This window comes from Mus caroli, chromosome 12 (assembly GCF_900094665.2).
Source record: "Mus caroli chromosome 12, CAROLI_EIJ_v1.1, whole genome shotgun sequence".
NCBI lineage: Eukaryota > Metazoa > Chordata > Mammalia > Rodentia > Muridae > Mus > Mus caroli.
Window position 1 is genome coordinate 8070576 of NC_034581.1, and position 22118 is coordinate 8092693.

General features: G+C 39.6%; 1 protein-coding gene across 1 annotated transcript in view; it reads right to left on the minus strand.

Moving 5' to 3' along the window:
- Vsnl1 (visinin like 1) overlaps nucleotides 1–22053 on the minus strand; it is a 113897-nt gene extending 91844 nt beyond the window's left edge. The window contains exon 1 of the mRNA XM_021179367.2: nucleotides 21759–22053. The gene's annotated coding sequence lies outside the window, so the exon portion shown is untranslated. The remainder of the gene's footprint in view (nucleotides 1–21758) is intronic.
- Nucleotides 22054–22118: the final 65 nt, after the last annotated feature.

The window sequence follows — 22118 nt, forward strand, 5'->3', positions numbered from 1 at the left end:
AGAAACCCTGTCTCGAAAAAACAAAACAAACAAACAAACAAACAAACAAAAAGATTATAAACTCAGATTGAAAACCTGTGATTCTCAAGGGTTCAGCAATTGCCTGTTTCCCTCAGATTTTCAGAGCTGCCTCAGCTGCCCTGGTGTTGAAGGTGATTGATTGACTGACCCAGGATCTCCACTCTCAGTATCAGGCATTCAGTCCTGAGGGCTGCTCGGCATAGCTTACCATCTGGTTTCAACGAGCTTGCCAACAGTTCAGGTTCATCCTCTGCTTCTGGATGACCAAGCGTATTAGCCACTCTCTTAAAGCTTCCCTGGCCTCTTCTAACATCAGCTCTCAATGTTTGGGGGTTGAAAGGACCTCTCACACAGTTGCACATCAGATATCCTGCATATCTGATACTTATATTGCGATTCACAACATTAGGAAAATTAAGTGGTTTTTACACCAAGATGCCCTTAAATTTGATCAAGGTTGGGTCACTGACATGAGGGGCCCATCCCAGGCCATCTGATGAGACCGGAGAGCTCATTCATTGCTATAAAGTAGCAATGAAAAGAATATGGAAATAATTTCATGGTTGGGGGGGTCACCACAACATAATGAACTGTATTAAAGGGTCACAGCAGTATGAAGGTTGAGAAGCACTGTGTTAGATGGAGAGGCTCGTGCCCTCCTGCCGGGCTTTGCTTTTGGTTCTTGCATTGTGCAACAATAGGCTGTGATGCCTCAACTATTCTTGGCCAGGAAGCAGTTAGTTCTCTTCCCCCTCCATCTCACCTTCCTGATTGTTCCTTTTCCCAAGCATTGAACATATCAGTTATTAATATATCCCATTTCTTCTTTTATCAAAATGGCTCTATCAATATTTCATGTCCAGGGGAAGCAGTGGTAAGTGGTTTTTACACCAAGATGCCCTTAAATTTGATCAAGGTTGGGTCACTGACATGAGGGGCCCATCCCAGGCCATCTGATGAGACCGGAGAGCTCAGAGAATGGAAAGGACTCTCTAAAGAGAGATAAAAATAGATGTGCTTTTTTAAGAATTTGGAATGAACATCAGATTCATTCATCAACAGTGGATATAAAGGCTCAGTTGGTCAAATGAGGGAAGAGCCTGCACGAGGCCCCATGTTGAATCTTCCATAACACATAAATCACACATCATAGTGCATGCTTGTAATCCTGGTACTGAGAGGATAAAAGTGGAAGGATCAGAAGTTCAAGGGCATCCTCACCTACAAAATAAACTTGAGGCCAGCCTCAAGAGAGTCTGTCCTTTAAAGCAATAAATAAACGCAGAACCTAATTCTAGAGAGAAAAGTTGAAATGGAATATTCACATAAAGATACTTCTTGGATCCCATAAAAATTTACCCAAAGTTCTATTTGTTTCTGGTGGCTTTGCTGCTCCTCTTTGCAGAACAATGCTAAGACGCAAATGAGCCACCACTAACACAAAGGTCCACTTACTTGGGACAGAATGTTGGTGCTAACCTTAGAGCTAAATTTGCATAGGAGTGGAGGAAGGGGTCCTTGCTTATATAAGCTTTGTGCCATCTGAAGGCCATCACCAGGAAGCAAACATTTGTGGCTTTGATTTCTAAAGAATTCTGTAGTCTTAACATTAACGCTGTTCTTATATCAAACAAAAGTGTTTACCGTCATTTGAAGAATATAATTTGTTTTTGTGTTGTTGAGACAAAGCCTGGATGTGGGGAAATCTACTGGATTAGTCCCAAGGACTGATGAATATGTGAAAATCCTGGACCTTGGAAAATAGACTAGTATAGTTTTTATATTATTGTGTAGTTTTCAAACACATACAAAATATCATTGCTCATTAAATGTGGGATTTCTTTTCCTGAGACAAGGTCTTACTGTGTAGTTCAGGCTGGCATTGAATCCACATGAATCTTCCTGCCTCCATCTCCTGAGTGCTGGCATTACAATTGTGACCACCATGCCTGGCCAAAACAGGAATTGATTTTATATGTTGCTGGATTTATGACAGCTGTTTGACACTATATATTCTTCCAATCAGCTGCTAACATTGAGAGTGAAAAATGACAGAGTGACACCTTACAGATGCCTGAGAAGGACATCTAGGTCAGGGAAGACTGGGGACACCAGCTATGACTTCACACTGGAGAAAAACCTCAGTAGGTTGGAATTACAGCCATTGAGCAGGTTGGGGTATCACTGACCCTGTCAGCTGGGTGGGAAAGTTCTGTGGGAGCCAAGTTTCCCATTCTGAAGATAACCCATTAGAGCAGTATAAAAGGACTGTATTCTCTGGGTTAGCTTCTAGGGTGTACTTTTAAGAATCACAAGTAGGGGCTGGCACAGTGGCTCAGAGGGTAAGAGCACTGACTGCTCTTCCAAAAGTCCTGAGTTCAAATCCCAGCAACCACATGATGGCTCATAACCATCCGTAATAAGATCTAACAGCCTTTCCTGGAATGTCTGAAGACAGTTACAGTGTATTTATATATAATAATAAATAATTCTTAAAAAAAGAATCACAAGTAGGGATTCTATATGAAGTCACACCACTGTTATGCTCATGAATATAACCTTCCTCTTTATATTCTCTTCCATAAGTAGAGTCCACCAACATTCACCTCCTGAACAGATCCTGAGATCTGCACAATAACAAGGCATCACCCGCGAACTGGATGTTATCACTTAGCCTTTCCTAATATTACTAATCTTACCATTAAAGCCATAGTTAACTATCACCTCTAAAGTTAAGACACCAGATGATACTTACGTGCCAGTATTTATATCAATAAAAAAGAATACTGTCATATAACGATCATTGTTTGAATTTCACAAGAAAAATGACTCCTAAATTCAAAATGTTTTGTGGCAAAGCTGGATTAGGACCTGTGTCTGATTACAGAATTCATATTTCTTTCTGTGATACCATGTTCATCGCATTAGACCAAGAACTTGTCTAATGGCATTAAAACATTAGAGCTCATGTGTCTAAAGAATCTTCCTGATGTTATTGTACATGGATTCCTTCTGCTTCCTCTTTAGATAATGGCATCCCTGATCTCTGCCTGTTATGAAGCTAATGCCTCATCCTGACATCTCTAAAAGTGGAAAATCATCCCATCTATAACCCTCACACTATGGAAGTTTGAGGTGTGTGTGTGTATGTGTGTGCTTATATTTGTGAGTTTAGTTCTATGTGCCCTTGCATTCCTTGCTCTGCCATCACTCTGTTTCTTGTACTTCTTTTAGAAGTACTTGGCCATATTTAACAACCCAGAGATCCACACCAAATAAGAAACATGAGGAGGAGCCTATTGGGAGGAACAGCCAACACAAAGATGTTTGTAGATTTTCTTGTTTGGAAGCCATTCTGGAGGATCTCACATCAGAGGCTGAGGATCCATTGGAGACTGACCAACATCAATAATTCTGCAGTCCTCTGTCACTTGGGGCCTCCTGGGTGAGGAATAAAGTGGGAGATGCTAAATCCTGCAAAGGAGATCCAGAGTCCACAGAGAGAAATGAGATAAATGCAACAGCGGTCCTCTTTGTAAGGCCTGGAGTCTGTAAACAAGCACTAGACGATTCCAGGGGGGTGGAGTTGGCAACCCAAATCTCAGTGGCTTTCCTGGGAATCTGGAATCTCTTATTTCAGCTGTCCACAAATAGGTCTCCCTCCTGTATTTTCTTATCAACATCACATGTTTCCTTCCATGGCACTTAAGTTTACATATAATTGGATGCTTTTTTATTATTATTTTATATGTCCTACTAGACTGTATTTTATGAAGGATAGTCTCTTGCAGATGATGAATGTTCAATAGATGTTAAAAGAACTAAAGCAGAAAGCTAGTTCTTCATGCAAAAGCTGCATGGTGAACAGAAGAATTAAAGCAATGTGGAGTGAGCTGAAAGTGAGCCTGTCTGATTTGAATTTAGAGCTATCACTGGTAAGCTTCAGGACTTTAGGCAAATTTCTTGATTTCTGTATCCATTTCTGCATTCAGCGAAGGGACAACAGGTATTCATGGATTGCTATTGAGCATGGGTGATGTAATCTGTACTTAATGTACTTGCTGGGATAGCTGGCAAAAAGATAACACGGGGAAACGGATGTTTACAGACTTGGAATGCTTGATGACACCTTCGCTTCCTTTTCTTGAGGGATTAGCTGTGGGTGTTTGGAACACCTGAGCACTCAAAGGTGAAAGCTTGTGTGACAAGCGCAGACTCCAGGTGACAAACAAAGCAGGTGCATGCTTCTTTTTTTTTCCCCTTAAATATCTTCTGTGGATGCCCAGAAATTCCCACCATCCTGTTCCTTCAGACAAGGATTTGGGACCATCTGGCATTCTATGACTCATTGAATGTATATTTATTAAGATTCTATAGTTACTTGGGCATTGAATAAGGCCTTGAATGAGCATACCACTGAATTAATTGAGTGTTGTGTTTCAGAACTTTGTTTTAATATGTCAGTCTTAGAAGTCCTAGTTGTACAGCACTGTAAACAGTCGTAATCATAGCTTTATGGTAGGTTCACCACATGTGAAACCTCACTTGGTATCTACAGGTATATTGAAGACTAGATTTAATCATTCATAATTTACAGGTAAAGAAGGGGATACTGAGCAGCCACGGGCTGGTGACACTGGGGTTTGAACTCGTGTTGTGATTCACAGTCGGAATTTGCTCTCTCCTGTGCAGTCTAGAACTCAACCACTTTTAATGGTTTAGTTGATTTGTGAAGTTGTAAATGGAAGTTTTATAATTTACTTTCTTTTTTTAGATTGTACCTATAAATGATTAATTTGATAAACATAGTTCTATAATAACTGATACAATAACAGGAAAAGCTAGAGTTTTACTGGCTTAGGGCCCTGTTTCATAGCTGGGAAAGGGATATGAATATATTACAAAATACCTGGTACAGACTTCTCAAAAGTTAATAAAAATACAGCAAAGCAAAAAGGATCACCTGTAACTACAATAGAAAGTGAGTTATGTTGGCAAAATTCAATAATCCCAGCACTCGGGAAGTTGAGACAGAATTGTGCAATGGAGACAGTTGAAAAGGATCCTATCTCAAATAAATAAATGGATGTGTAAATAAATAAATAAATAACCAAAATATTAAAATGGAAACTAAGTCAGAATCCAGTTTTTCTTTAGGCTATTAAACTTATTGACCTGGAACTGCTTAAAAATCAAGACTCGTCTGCTATTATGCTTATTTGTTTGTTTACTTATTTATATTCAAGGCCTTGTAGTGTAACTCTGGAACTCTTTGTGTAGTCCAGGCTAGCCTAGAACTTATGGTAGTTCCTCAGCCTCAGCCTGTCCAGTTTTGGGATTATAGCATATGTTGGTTGATGCTATGGTCTCAAATGGAAAGAAAGTACTCAGTTATTCTGTTTGGCCAAAATACTACCTCTTCAATACTAATTTAATATTAGAGCTATTTCACTTGGATCCTTGAAAATAGACATTTGTCACTTTATTTTATAAAGGAAGGGTCTCATGTAGCCGAAGCTAGCCTTGAACTGCTTATCCATCTGTTCCCATCTCCCGGATATACATGCATATGCCATCATGCCAGGTTTACTGATTTATCCTGAGTATATTTGTATATCTGGGGCTCAGCTCACTTTGTGGCATATGGTAGAAGCACATGATGTTAGCTGGATGAGTGTGAAAAGTTCCCATCCAGGAAGATTCTCTTGGGACCACCAAATCGGGACTGGAATGAGATGTAATGAAATTTGTTACCCACTGTATCCAAGATTTCCACCTAGATGTCTGTGTTTGTTTATTTGTTTGTTTGCTAATAAAGCTTACTTTTAAGGAGAAAAATGCCAGAAATATATTTCAGTTAAAACACAAAAGAGAATAATCTGCCTTAAATCATGTGGACATTTCCCCAGAGGATTTTATAGCTACAGATCTTCGAGGGAAGGTCTACTGAGTAACTCAAATGCTTATTGTGAAGCTTGGCCCTCATCAGTGGAGACACTTCTTCCAGTAGATGGTAATAGTCACAGAGACCCACAACTGGACAAAGTGTAGTGAAGAATAGACTTTATCATACCATTCTCAATCCTCACGATCCATGTGGAAGAGGGACTGGGAGGATTTGAAAGAGCTAGAGGTATGACTCTAGGGAGCAGTATTTTTGAGATGTAACATGTCAGACAGCATACAAACTCATGATGACCATGACAGCATGTACAAGACTTGCACGGGCTTAAGTCAGACAAAACTTCAGCATGGAGGACGGTTGAGAACACAAAATCCCACTCCTAATGGAGAACTATTTGAAGGTGGTAGCTGCTAGGATAGAAAAAAAAATCAATGAAGTGGCACTGTTATTATAAACTATGTTCCAGGGTAGGCCCCGGGAGTAGTTGGCAGACATAAACTGGACTCTGTGTCTGTTTTGCTTTGGTGTATCTATTGGTTTTGTTTGCTCTGCTTTGTTGTTTAAGAGAGAAAGGAAACAAAGTTGAGTAGAGAGGGAAGTAGGGAAGGATCTGAGAGGAGTTGGGGGAGGGGAAAGAAATAATCAAAATGTACTGCACAAAATTCTCAAAGAATAAATAAAAACATTTTAAAAATTACAAGTATCCAATACTAATTTTACTAAAAACAACAATAATAACTATTATTAAGTAGCAATAAAGATTAGACTTCTGCCAAGCATGTAGTGCATATTATTTTTATCTTAAAAATAACATCATGAAATAAGTTATATTTAACAAATGTGAAGACTGGTGTCCAGAAAGGCTAAGTTAGTTTGCATAAGACCACATACACATTAAGTGACAGGGTCAAATTAAACTTGGTTCTAACATATGCTTACATTTTCCTCCTCAAATGTACTGATCATTAAGATTTTCTTACTCAGAACTTCTATTTTATACCTTAAACTGAACCAATGAAGAATGAATGGCTTTGCCCAAATTTGTAAAATAAAAAGCCAGCTCAGGCATGAATCAGATTGGCTGTTGTTTAATAAGAAATGTTCCCTTAGGCTTAGGCATTTGAATGCTTGGCACCCAGTTGGTGGCACTATTTGGAGAGGCTATGGAGGAGGTGTGGCCTTACCGGAGGAAGTATGTCATTGAGGGTGGGATCAGTGTACTTAAAGCAGTGCTCTACTTTCAATTCACTCTCTACTTTATGCTTATGGTTGAAGATGTGAATGAACTCTCAGCTTCCTGTTACTGCTGCCATACCTCCCGCCTGCCATTATGGACTCTGCCTCTGTAGCTATAGGCCAAAATAAACTCTTCCTCAAGTTGCCTTTCGGCACAGTGTTTTATTACAGCAACACAAAAAGAATCAGCACAGCCCCATTTGTCTATTTTCCATCAGCTTACCTCTCAGATATAATTGTACCCTCTGATCACAATATATATTGACATATGCTAATTTTAAATATTTAATTCATATGAGATTAAACATTCTTTAAATATTGCAGTGTTTCTGAACTTGAGATAATTTTAAAGTCACAGGCTTCCTTTTTATATGGGAAATGCTTTAGAGCTTGAAACACGGTGGGGAATACTGAGAGCCATTAGTCATTAGCCACTTTGGCACAACTGTGGTCCAGAAACAAAATGGGAATGCTCTCCAAGGATCAGTAGCCAAAGTACTCCAAGAAGTTTCTTCAAGCTTCTTGGACTACTCTTACATTTCCCCCCTTTTCCTCTTCAGAAAGGAAATCAGAATTCATTGAAAACCTTGCAGATGCCAGAGGCTGTTCTAAGCATTTCCAAATATACAATAGTAGTCCTTGCTATTAATCTCAGGGTATATTTTTTTGGATTCCAAACCTTACAGAAATTGTTCAGAGTAACTGGGCTGTATATATGGCCAAAAACACTCCCATCTACACTGTATTTCTCTCTGTTGAAAAGTAATCTTGTTTTGGATAAACTAGGCTGCTGACTGTTCACTATTTAGGATATATAGACTCTATTTGAATTCTGATTCACATAACTCATATGGGCACTAATGGGATCTATATTAGTCACTCTTCTCATTCTTGTGACAAACTACATCATGAAAACAATTTGATGAAGGGTTACTCTGTTTCTCTTGTGGAAGGTACAGTCAGCCCATCATGACAGGGAAGATATTGTGGTTGGAATGTGAGGTGACTGGTCACACTGTGTCACAGATGGGAAATGGGGAGAGATGACTGTTGGTGCTCATTGAGATTTCTTGCCCTCTCTTTTCTTTAAATTGAGTGTTGGGCCCACATTCACAGGATGGTGGTGTCTTCATTCACGGTGGATCTTCTCTTTTCAGTGCAACTTCTCTGGAGTGCCTTCATAAACATGCCCAGAGATATGTCTCCTAGATGATCCTAAACTGAGTCAATTTGATAATGAAAATGAATCATCATAAGATTCAAGCAGTAAAGGGGTATTTGGATATTAGGTAATTTTTCTCCTGTGTTAAAAAGTGCTGTTGATATTTTAAGGAGAACATAAAGATATACATTTAAATATTCATATATGAAATTATAGCATGCCTTATGCATTGAAACTAATCTATTGGCAGAGAGTGCTAGAAGATGTGTTCTTGATAATGATCCTTAGAGCTAGTCGAAGGGCACAAGGAGATTTCTAATGTCATTTTCTGCTACTAGGTATACTTTTAACATAAAAAACACCTCTGATGTATGACTGGGGATTGGGCAAAGAGAGAGCCTTAGTTTTGAGCAAGACTTCCTTTGAATAGCTATGTGAACCTGGACAACCTTTTTCCTTCCTGAAACACACTTTCTCAGTTATAGAATAAAGCTTACCTTAAAGTACTTACCTGATAGATCTGCTGGGGTGGAATCAAGGAAACCATGTGCAGAAATAGAAATACCCAGCACAGTTGCTGGCACAAGCTAAGTTCTTTTCAAAATAGTTGACTAATATTACAAGATACAAAAGACTTCTGATTTAATTTCTTTCCAAATATGGCCCAAGGAAGGCTTCCAATAGTCATATGAATTCAGTCATGGCTCACAGCCAAAGATGAACCATCGAAACCTTCTATGCATGCTATTTTCTACCAACACCTTTTTGGAAGAGATTCAATTTTCCAAGTTTCCCCAATGTTCCAGGTAGCCTCCAGGTCTCTTTCCTCTGATGATTACCCTTCTTATTTCACATAGCAGTTTTTAGTTTCCAGACAGCAATTCTGCCACGTTGCTTTGTTCTAAGAATCGTACACCATTTTGTCTTATTCCTTAGAGCCGAAACCAGCTTATAGAATGGATTTTATGCATACTTTTATTCTCCCATTATTGTTGCAAACACATCCTACCAGGTTTTTCTTTCCTAGCCTATGGTAGTATTTTGGACTAGTTTGTAATTATACTAAAATTATTTTCATTATAACTTTGCAGATATGTGTGTGTTGGGGAAGGGCTGTGGGGATTGAACTCAGGTTGTCAGAGTTAGCAGTGAGCGCCTCCATCTACTAGCCATCTTGTTGGCTCCTGATCTATGATTTTTCAGGTTTCTTTGGGGGTATCAGAAAAGTGGTTGTTTCTAGAAATTAAAAAAATGTTAGTATCCTTTAGATATAAATTTGTGCTTTGTATCTGGTTTGGTTTCTTTTTTTCCAGCATAATTTTATTTGTTTTTGGTTTTCTGAGACATGGTCTCATTTTGTAGTTCCAGATGGCATAGAATTCACTATGTAGATATGTAGATGAGGCAGCGTTTAACAGAATCTTCCTGTCTCTGCCTCCTGAAAGGTGTGCACCATCATGTGTGCTTTACAGGTGTGCACTATCATGTGCACACCACCATGTCTGCCTTCCAGTCAATTTTCATGTAGTCGTGAAGAAGAAATAGAAATGGGCCTTGCTCATTTGCTCTGAACAGAAGGTGAGGGAAGAGGCTGACACAGGAGACAGGGAAGACCTTAAGTGATAGTTCCATAGCATCCTGGACATTAGTGTCCTGGGAGTCAGATCCATGCTATTTCTCACTGTTCTGAGGTGTTTGAGGAATAACACACACCCAAATGAGAGGTAATGCAAATCAACTAATAATAACTCCTATTCTACTGGTCTCTGGTGACATGTCACCTAAAGGAGCCAAAGTAGTTTCTTTGCTCCAGTATCTTCCAATTTTGAAGGAGAGTAATTGTAAGCACAGTGATTATAGAATGTGCCCAGATTATCCAAGAGTTAACAGAGATGCTTTTGGTTAGCAAGCCTAGACTAGTGTTCCTAAGAAAGGATCGGATTTTAATTATTGGTGCTATAGACAGCTAAGGAGCATCCACTTCCATTGTCCTTACAGGAAACTTGTCCTGACTGCATTAGGAGGCACAGAGCCTGAGTACAACAGATTCTCTGTGGGTGTGGGCATCTAGAGGGCTTTTGTTGCTTTTGAAAGGTGTGCTGTCCTTGCACAGTTTAGGTTTATATATGCATGCTGAATCCAAAAGAAGAGCAGTTACAACTCTAAGCCTCTTACCTCAGTGGGTTGAAAAACCTTATTTCTGAATGGTCCCCAGTAGAACTAGCCTGTGGGCATGAAACATGGCTGCCTTTCTTCCCACAAAGGCCTCTCTGTAATTAGAGACATTTTCTCTACGAGGAAATGATTGTGGGCTCTGGGTCTTAAGCCACATAGGAAATCTCATAGAGACGATATAGATATTTCTTAAACATTTGGTGAGTTAGGCTTTCCTGTCAGCTTTTAGTGAGTTCGTCTTTCTTCTTCATATATGTATGAAGTTTTGTCTTCATGTATTTCTGTTTGCCATGTGTGTATCTGGTCCCTATGGAGGTCAGAAGAGGGCACTGAATTCTCAGAGTGGATTTCTCCTTCCTTCCTTCCTTCCTTCCTTCCTTCCTTCCTTCCTTCCTTCCTTCCTTCCTTCCTTCTTTCCTTCCTTCCAAAGCAAAACAAAAAAGAGGAAGACCTGGTTGAAGGTATATGACATTTATCTGTGTATAGACATATATGTATATATATGTTTATATAGCATGCATACAGACATACATAGTCTATCTATGGACCTGCAGTTGGGGTGGACAGGGGACAGAAAGATAATTTTAGCAGATATAATCTCCACGTAGAATTTTCCACAAGATCAGTATTTTGATTCTGAGTTACCTTTTGAAAAACCAGGGTTAAACTAAGATTCTAAAGCAAAGTGATAATAATAATCTCCTTTTCTTCACAGGGTATCATGTGTAGAGTATGTTCACAAATGTGTCAATCTCTCACTAACTCCTAATTAATCAGGCTGGGTCAAATTTTTCACGGGAGGAAGTGAAAACTCAGAGAAATGAAGTTACTTCTCTAAGGCCACACCTGTGGCCAGAGTATAGCTTTCACACCAGAAAGACATTTCTAATTAGTCCTGTAATTAGTCCTGACCCCACGCTATCTTCACCCCCTAGTTCACCTTCTGGTCTCGTTAAAGCAAGTTTCCTGGCTGAGTTCTTCAGAAACAAAACAAAATGCTAATAAGCACATACTAGTAAAAGATTTCTTTGCAAACAGCCTTAGAAATATAGTTCCACAAAGCTTAGTAGACTCAGGGGCCTTGACCACAGGACCAAATACACTTATGATTAATATGAACATTTGAGCTGTGGCTGACTATGGACTGCAGTAGTTCATTTCCCCTCCAGAAATGTTTCTAGAGAAGTCTTCAAGGAAAAGTAACCATCAAAGTTTTGAAAAGGTATCTTCAAGAAATAAAGACTATTATGTCCTTAGTACCAGCTTTTCATCACCACTGCCAGCTATGCAAAATGGTGACCTTTCAATGGATGCCATCTTCATGGGATTTCCACGAACACTGATTTGTTATATATCAACTGCTCTAGAATAGCTTTTAAGATTTACTGACTTTATTTTATGTGTGTAAGTGCTGCCTGCATGTATGCATGTGTACCATGTTCATGCTTAGTGCCCATTGTGGTCAGAAGAGGGGATCAGATTCTTGGAAATGGAGTTACTATGGACAATTATGAGCTACCATGTGAAGTGAACCTGAATCTTTTGCAAGAGCAGTAAGTTGTCTTAACAGTCAAGATATCTCTCCAGCCCCTTCCCTAAAGTATTTTGTTTAAAAATTTAGTAAATATCTATAGTGAAGATACTGAGGGTGTATGTACTATGTATGTATGTGTTGACCTACCTGTATGTGTGTATATTTCTCTGTCACCTCTGTTTGAGAACTGCCCTTTGCTGATGGCCTATTTACATTATGGGACTACACTTCTACAACCCTCAGCAACAGAAGGCTTTTGGAGTCTAACCCTGACATGCACATACTCTGCAATGCAGCATTAGGGCCTCTGTTTCTGCTATTTTCTTGGTATTATTTCATAGGCATTTCCTTGGTAGACCAAGCATATGCAAATGACTGAGACAGAGCTGGCACAAGAGGTAAAGTATGGTGTTTCCTGCAGTGTTGTACAGGTGTGAGAGGCACCTTAGAAGAAAACAGGAAGAAGATACTATTAAATACACCATTGAGCCACTGGAGTGGAGGCTGGTCAGCCATTAGTTATGCCCTGAAACTTTGGATTCTGTAGTACAAAGTATGTCTTATTGCAAGACAAGAGATTTTTTTTTTTTCAAATGGATGCAGAAACTCAGCTCTAAGCTAGGACACTAATTGGGTTAGCACAGTTTTCCCAACGTTGAATTCATGACAGTACCTGGTATATGTGTGTGTTACCTATAATTCTGCTCCCAGCCTGGTTCAGTAGGACAGACATACTTGAAAAAAATACAGCAGAATACACCTATGCTACAGTGGAAGAAATAATGAAGTACAGACTGAGAAGGTGAACAGGAAGGAGAGGGATGGGCCCTAAGAAAGTCTGCATGGGGAGAGATTGTTTATGAGATGCTAAGCTATTTCATTTGCTATATGTACATTTGTAGGATTGACCTTAGCACTCTTATAAAGTAATGTGAAATTATTTTTGACAACTAAGAAAATCAGCACAAAAGATTGAAACCAAATATCCCACTTTATATTCACCTTGAACTCCTTGTATGGAGTCCTCAAAATGGAGGACCGACATTTGCTCAAAGGGAAAAAAAAGATGTTTCTTATGCCTGCAAACTAGAAATCACTTAAATTCCCCAGTAAATAGAGGAAGAGTTAGAAGAAAAGGAACACAGCTCTTAGAACTGTTTAAAACAGTAAGGTTATGGTATGTGTGTCTAGAAAAATATGCAAATAAGTTTTTGGTTTAATAGGAAAAAGCTGCTCGGATTTTCTTTCAAACTGTAAAAGCCCTGAGAGAAAAGAATGAAAGAGTAGAATCTAAAAGTCTCCTCCCACAGATTCGGGTTGAAAGATTAGTCATGGGGTGAGTTGGAGTAATGGGGTGGGTGTGAGGAGGGTGTGTTTTGGAAGGTAGTGAAGGATAGAAGTATTGGAGTATACCATTTAATCCTTTAACAAGGCAGGGCTCTTGAGCTGTTTGTACTAAATTCAGTGTAGGGTGGTAAGGGAGGAGAAAGGCTGCCTTAGTTACCTGCACTGCATAGTAATCCATAGATGAGCTTCAAATGCGTTCAGGAAGGAAACAAACGATGCTGCCTTTGCAGTTCTCAGCCATATGTAGGTATTATATGGTGGGGTGATGAAGAGAAACTAAAGAGGGTGCATCTATAGGAGGACTGAGAGAAACTGGGGCTTCGAGGTTTTCATGAAGGTATTTCTTTCTTTCAGAGATTCTCCTATACCTCAAAATCATTTTTGTTCTTTCCTTTCTTTCTTTCTTTCTTTCTTTCTTTCTTTCTTTCTTTCTTTCTTTCTTTCTTTCTTTCTTTCTTTCTTTCTTTCTTTCTCTCTTTCTTTCAAGACAGGATGTCGTGTAGTCCAGGCTGGACTTGAGCTACTCAGCCTCATGTCCACTTCCCACATACTGGGGCCACAGGTGTATGTTCTCACGGCTGGACCATGCCAGCTTGTTATTTCACTTACTGAATTGCATCTGTCTGCTTCTCTACTAGGCATGATTTCTTGAGGGTCATCACAGTATCTTATTTGAGGTTGTTCTACAGTTAACTAAATGCTGCTACAGTGACCAAAATTGCATTGATTCACAATGAAAAGGAAGCTTTCAAAGGGTATTTATCATTGGTTACATATTTTTAGTAATGCATCTTTATGTTATATACATGGTCTATTTTGTATTCAAGAGGGCTGTAAATTACTATAGAAAATGGTTAATCCAAGGGATTAACCAATTTATAGAAGGTCATAGAACTAATAAAATATTGGGTTTTATCTGGCTGCATCTGGCTTGAAGATTTTCTTTTTCCTCCAGTACTTGGGATTGAATTTAGGATTTTATGCTATACCCAACCATCCCCAGCCTTTTTAATATATTTTGAGGCAAAGTCTTACTAGGTTGCTTAGGCTGGCTCTGATTGTACTCTGCAGCTATATGAGGTGTGTGTACGCACGTGCGTGTGCGCGCGCATATGTGTGTATGTTTATGTATTTGAATATGTTCATGGATGTGTGCTGGCACATGGGTCTACATGTGCATTTCTGTGATTGTGTCTCTGTGTGTGTGAGTATGTGTGTCCGTGTGTGATACAGAGGTTGATGTTGGTGTCTTCCTAAATTTCTCTATATCTTATATAACATGTACTTTCCTGAGTCAGCTCCAGCCTTTGAGCTTGTGGTCTTTCTTCCTTAGTTTCTCAAGTTGTTGAGATTATATGCTTGGGCTACCATACCCTCTTGAATATTCTTGATTATGCTTCTTGTCATTTTTTTTTGAAAAGCCAAGTAAAGTATTAGTGAGGAGTCTCCCAACACTGCTTAGACTGATGGATGATTAAGAGGATGATTTTCATCTCCCTTGGAACTATGAATACTTATATAATCATTTAAAGAAAAACTAACAATTTTATATAAGCAAATTAAACTGATTTCACATTTTAGCTTTTCATAAAATTTCCTATGTAAGAAAGAAAACAAACATCAAACACCTTATGTAAAAATTACAATAACATTTGAAATTTTAAAATGAGCCAAGTTTTTCATGACCACCAAAAACCTAGTTAAATTCCAACAAGCAGAAATTCTCACTGAAGAGTCAGATGTGAACAATACCAGATGATGCTTAAAAATAAAATATTATATTAATAAGCATTTCAACACTGTTGATAATGCTTGATTAAGTCTTCCTTGGGACATTTTACTTATAATTTTAATACCGAATCTCAAGAAATCAGAAACAAGCATATGCATGCAAGAAATTAATACAACCAGGCCCAAATCTAAAACACCAGAGAATCCTATAACACAAAGCATACTGTTTAAGAAACCACCAACTTTAAAAATCATTCCAACACATAAAACAATAGAAATATTAGGGTCTTATTTTTGCCTTAATGAAATTTTACCTAGGCTTTGAAATAAATTCTACCTGTTAACAATGTAGAAAAAAAGAATCTATTTATACCGAGCTCTTTAAAAATTTTAGGTCTTTCAGAGCCTAAGACATAGTAAGTAAACAGAAGTAGTTTTTACATCTAGGAAGGTACTTCCATGAGCAATAATTGAGAAAAATAAAATTTTGTCTATGGGCTTATAACTGGTAATATTTCCAACTGATCTGTTAACATTGTATTTTATGAGAAATATTTTTTAAAATGATTGTTATTTTTGTAGACAAGGTTTCTCTGTATAACCCCGGCTGTCCTGGAACTCTGTCTGTAGACCAGACTGGCCTGAAACTGAGTGACCCATCTACCTCTGCCTCCCGAGGGCTGGGATTAAAGGCGTGTACCACCACTGTCTGGCTTTAAAATGAAATTTCTTTAATTAAAAGAGACCCAATTTCTATTTTTAAAAAGGCTAGCAATTATTGTATTATCTATCTTGAGATCGAGAGCCACTTGGTGGATGAGAGCACTCTAGGTATTAATTGTAATTTGAACAATAGAGTATAAAATGTTCACCCAGACATTATCCAACAAGTCATAGGAAATAATGGCCATTATTATATGCTTTATCAAAAGTAAACACTCCGTGGTTACTTATTAGATCGTCTCTGTAAGGTTGGTACTGAGGCAAGGCAATGGAGACGCCCAGAACAAGAAACTTAGCTGGTTTGTGTAGCTCACTCTCATAGAGCATCTGTGTGATGGATTCACAGAGTAAAGCGTCAAATCTCCTTGAAGATTCTTAAGTCATTTGCTATTCCATTTTTGTTTCATTCATTAAGTAGTTTTTAATGCATCACCAAGATCCTTCACCTAGTAAAGTTCTCAGTGAACTGAACCAAGAAAGCAAAGCCATCATCATTAGAAGCAAACCATAAATGGGAAATGTAATGTTGTGGTCCCTTCACTGTGAACACACTAACATAATTCCATAGCTTCAGAGACCATAAATACAGTGCATAGCTGTTGTTGTCTAGGTTTATCTTTCCTTGATGACTTGACAATGTCAAGTCCAGAATATAGACAATATAATTAAACTTTCTGCTTATTAATAAGCAGTTTTTATTCTACCTTATTATATTTTATTTTATTGGAATCCCTTAGAAACTTGTTTGTTTTCTAACGAGAGCCATAAATGGAATGGATCCAGGTGGGACGGGGAGGGGAGAGGAATTGGGAAATGTAGAGGGAGGGGAAACTGTAATTAGGATATATTATGTGAGAAAAAAAAATCCATTTTCAATAAATGGAAAGAAAAATCAATAAAATAGTGGAAGGACATGCTACTCTTGTCTTTTAGGTTGTGAGCCTAGCTTTTAATGGCTAAGCAATCTCTCCAGCCCAGCATTCTACTTTGAAAAGAAAACCTTATGTAATATTTTATATATTTACTAAAAGTAAACTGTAAAATATCCTTTAGTATATAGTATTCAATTTTAGTAAAAATGTATTAAATTCTCTCTCTCTCTCTCTCTCTCTCTCTCTCTCTCTCTCTCTCTCTCTCTCTGTGTGTGTGTGTGATGCTTGCATTTCTGTCTGTTTGTGAGGATGCACATGAAGGTACCTGTGTTCAGGAGAACATGTGTGTGCGGATATCAGGTTGACGTTGGACATCTTCCTCTACTGCCTTCCATCTTCTTTTTTGAGACGAGACCTTTCACTGATCCCAGAGTCAACTGACAAATCTTGCTGGTCAGTCAGCTCTGGAGATCTGCCGGTGGCTGCCCTCATCCGTGCTGGGGTGATGGATGTATGCCACTGTATCTAGCTTTTATATGGGTGCTAAGGATCCAACTCCGGGCTTAAGCTTTGGCAGCAGGCACTTTCCTAACTGAGTCATCTCCCTAGTTCCCCCAAAGATTTTTAAAACAGAATTAATTGTGCATATGGTCTTCACAGAAATTATTTAATTACTTTAATTGAAAGTTACATGCAAATATTCAATTAACAAACATTAGAGTTTCTGCTAGGAAATATATGTAGATATTGTAGAAATACTATAAATCTCACCAACACCTTGATTTCATACTGTTCGTGAAGACTTGAAGTGATAGTTTTTCTTAAATACCATCTACCTTATTTATGTTGGAGGAACAGACTAGATAACTGAGGGAAATAGAAACAGCTATCATTCTTTGGCATTACACATTTTTTTAAAGAATTAATGCCATACCTATTACATATAGCTGAGAGAGACAATGTCAAACCTTAGATTTGTTGAATATGTTCCCTTCTTTGTGTGTATGCACATGCATGTGTGAGTGTACATGTCTGTGCTCACATGTATGGAGGTCATGGAAGCCATAAATCAAACTGGATCTCTCTTTTGTTGTTGTTGTTTGCTGTTTGTATTTGTTTTTGAGACAGGGTCTTTCATTGGGATCTGGGGCTCCCTTACTAGGCCAAGATGGCAAGTCGGTGAGTTGCAGGGGTCAGCCTGTCTCTGCCACCCCAGTACTGGGATTGTAAGCAGACACTATTATTCCCTGGTTTTCACGTGGAATTGAATTCATTAGGGTTTGAATGTGGAGTGTCATATTTGCATGCAAGCACTTCACCAACTGAACCATTCCTAAGCCCCCATGAACTCAATTCCCTCTATAAAAGCAATTGTCTTACATTCCCATTATCACAAATCGGAGGTGCACAGAAACCACTCTGTATGATGGAAATGATCTTTTGGAATGGCATTAACATACTGGGCTTAGCAATAAGAAATTACAGGTTTGCGGCTGATATTGACGCTGTATGCCATTTTTCAAAACTCCTTTGGGAATCCCTCTGAACTGTTCAGAATCCACATGTGTATACAGTTCCATTAAACACAACCCTCCCAATCATGCTACTGTATACAGAAAATCCTGTAAGGAAAGCTATTAATATTCTTGGGCACGTTTTTCAATTATGGAACATATAGCCAACCAAAGCAAGGCCCTCAGCAGCCACAAGTCTCTGGGTCTCCATTGAGGCTTCCTGGTATCTAGAAAAGCCTGGGACAAAACTCCAATATCACGAAATATATATATATATATATATATATATATATATATATATATATACATACATACATATATATGAACAGAAGATATCCAGGACAGAGCTCATCCCCTTTTAGAAGATGTTTACCAGGAAAGGAGGGGTAAGATGCTGCCACTTGGTGCATATGCTGGGAGTCCTTGCTACCTCAGATTAAACAACATCTAAGACTGTTTAGTTCCTTTTGTGAATGGAAAAGCACCACCAAGGCCTTCCTCTGCTCCGCTCCACCTTGCAGAGCCCTACCCCCATGCTTCATCATTTGGGGGATAGGAATAGCTGGCATTGCCTCCTGGAGACATTTGTGCTGGTTGTAGCTGTCTTCCCAAGTGTCTGGGAGATTATATTTTTGGAGAAAGAACAGGAGGGCCAAGATTATCTTTTAAAGGAATGGAACTGTGTGTAGGCACTCTAGAAATATTTTTATGGATGAAAAGGAAAAAAAAAGAGAAATTTTGGGGGGATTAAGAAAGCAAAGGATAAGGAAAAGACCAGAGAAGGTGGGGGGAAGGAATGAAGCAGGCCATGTATGTGCTATAGCTCTAGTTCGGCTACCGAGTAAAGAAAGCTGCGCAAGAAGGAAGAACGTACCACCCAAAAGAAAAGCTGTGTGCGTATGCAGGCTTGAAAAAGCTCCAAAGGGGTCACAAAGCCTCATTACCCTGCTCTCTAACCCTACTAAGCAGTCTCCCAATAGCATTTCTGCCCCACCCCACGGCAGGTGACTTCCCCTGGAGGATTTCCATACAGCCTGGAGGTGCACATCTCTGATTTGGCTTCTGCCTTCCAGGAGCCAGGGGAGTTGGCAGAGTCCACTGTATGTTTATCCTGCAGTTTCTTTGCTCTACAACATCCCCATTCCTGCAGCTGCAGCAGCTTCGGAGGAGGCTAGTCTGGCAGAGGGGTGGGGATGGCACCTGCAGTATCTCTGTAGCCTGCAGCCCCTGTGGGATTCTGGGAGTGGAGCCAGGAGAAATGGATCCACCCCAGGCAGATCTCATCCAGGAGGTACCCTTGCCTCTGGTTTGCTGATGCCTCCCAGAAACACTAAAGGTCTTAAATAAATTGACTGAGATGCAGAGTACACCAGGGAGAGCAGACTAAAAATTAAAAAAGAAAACAAACATAACCCAATGAGGTGGGTTCCTTAGAGACGAGGGGCAATGGGAAAGATGCAAAGAAGAGTATAAAAGCCCCTCCTTACCTAGCAAGATCACCTCATACCATAGGAAAAGATAAGGTATATATATATATATATATATATATATATATATATATATATAAAGATTACAGCAGTATTGTTGAGGATACTGAACACTGCAGAGAAGAGAATATTTGCACCCAACCTGACTTTTTATTTGTCCCATAGACCGGAAGTTAATTGGTTTTATCTAGTTGCATGGCTCTGGGCCTCATTTTCAAATCTGTAGGAGCCAGAGAAGCTGAGACCCAGCATCAACGATCATTGATTCGTGACTCCCCCATTTCCTCTGCTACCTACTTATCAATGCAGAGCCACACAAACACAGGTCACTGAACCGATGCCAACTCAGTGATGGCAACGAGTATGGCTCAAATGTGACCACGACTGGTCTTTCTGCCCCGGAGTAAGGAGGAGGGGAGGCTGTGTGATATCTACTTTGGATTTCCAGGGAGAGGCTATTCTCAAATTTTCTATCCCAAATGTTATGCATTGAAGCAAATCACACATTCCTTTGAGGGGTTGAAAATGGCCCTACTGATCAAACCATCAAAAGATGTGCAAAATGTTTCTTTCTATTTATTTCCATCCCAGAGATCAGATTGACTTTTTGTGGAAATCCAGTACACAGCAGCCCCTCTTCTCAATGCCTCACACCATTCTGCCAATCTGCTTCAATGCAGCATTTTTCTGGGGTTATTTAGCTCTCCAATCTGGGTGAGAGGACACTGGTGAGTAAGGTCTACAATGATGCAGACCCCACCCCCACGCCACAGGCAGATGGAGACACTTTAAATGATAAAGGGATAAAATGAGTTTGCACAAGTTTCATTTTACATTTGTCTCAGCCTAAAATTCTTTTGAATTAAGAAAAAAAATAATGTAGAAATAAAACTCCCTGGCTTCTCATGCCTTCAAGAGGAACTCGGCTTACAGACTGTACTTTGTGCCTTCCACACCCACCAGCAATTCTATCTCATTTTAGTCTCCAAAATATGGACAAGAGGGCAACTCTGAAAAAATGGATTCCCACTCTGGCATCTCACTGAGTACATTCGTGCAGAGATGAGCTCTCTCCCTCTCCTTGCCTGGGAGAACCATCCCCACATCTCTACCCCCTCCCTTTACACATTCTCACACCCTGGAGGGTACGCTTCTGTAATCTGTTTTTCCCCCAAACAAGGTTTGACCTTGTGAAGACCCTTCTTCCACTTTCCGAGCTCGAAACAACCCAATTGAAGTTAAAAACACAGAACGACCTTTTCTCCTTTAAAGCAACATTACCAAATGCAACATGCCAAGGGGTGTGCAGTTCCCAGCCCTGCATTCCGGAAGGCAAATGCGGAATGCAGAGTCAGGTAGCTAGTTAGGTCCTCATCCAGCCACTCTTGACTCTGTTCAAAATCAAAGATGCTGTACAACAGCTTTCCTTTTTCTTAACAATTCATCATTGTGACGAATAGAGAAAAGAAACAGAAAACAGCATTTTCCAAGTACTAACAATATACTTGTGCGCCTAACTCCTTGGGTTTTAAACACTAGCATCCTGCATAGCAACCAATGGTGATGCCCACACCAGCCTCGTCCACTCAGTTTTACTTAGCAAACACCTTTTGTGTTTCTCCACCGTGGAAAAAAAATGGTGCACCAATACCACGTATGACAGGTTGGCACTTAACTGCAACCGCTCAATAGTTTTATCAGCAACTGGGACACTTCACAATCGTTTAATTAGCTACTCAAGTCCGATTAGAAAATCCACCTATTTGTAGTCTTATACTAAAAAAAGCACCTAGTCTCACCTGTCTTAAATCTAGCCTAAGTCCCCGGAACACGCCGCATATAAACATTCCTCCCCCCACCGCATTATCCCAAAAGATCCCCTATGAACCAGCAGCACATTCCGACCCACTAACGTTAACCAAGGCAACTGTCACCATGCATTTAGTAGCATCTATGCAAAGCAAAATACGTGACAAGAGCCAAAGCATCTCTTGATAATCGGCTGCGCTACACATGCAAAAAATGCAACGAAGATTATATTTTTCACTTACAGTTATAGCGCTGTACACCGTCACTTAAGGAAAATGATAAAACTCAACAGTTCTTTCAAAAAAATATATATTTAATTCAGGCTAACGGCTAAACCGTCTCTGTGAGTGGTTCTCTCTCGCTCCTTTTCTAGGAGCTCCGGGCTGCTTAAATCTCTCTTGGATTGCGCCCTGCAAGCCCAGCGGCCGCTGCAACACGCTCGGGTGAATCTCTGCTGCAGATTGGGAATCCCATAGAAAACCTAGGGTCCCTGGAGCTGCGTGCGCAAGCGCGCGAGCCTCCACCTCTCTACTCCTCCCGCCCCCTCGTTTCTCTCTCCACCCTCCTCCCGCCGCTTCGCAGCCCAGCCTGGAGAGTTGTGA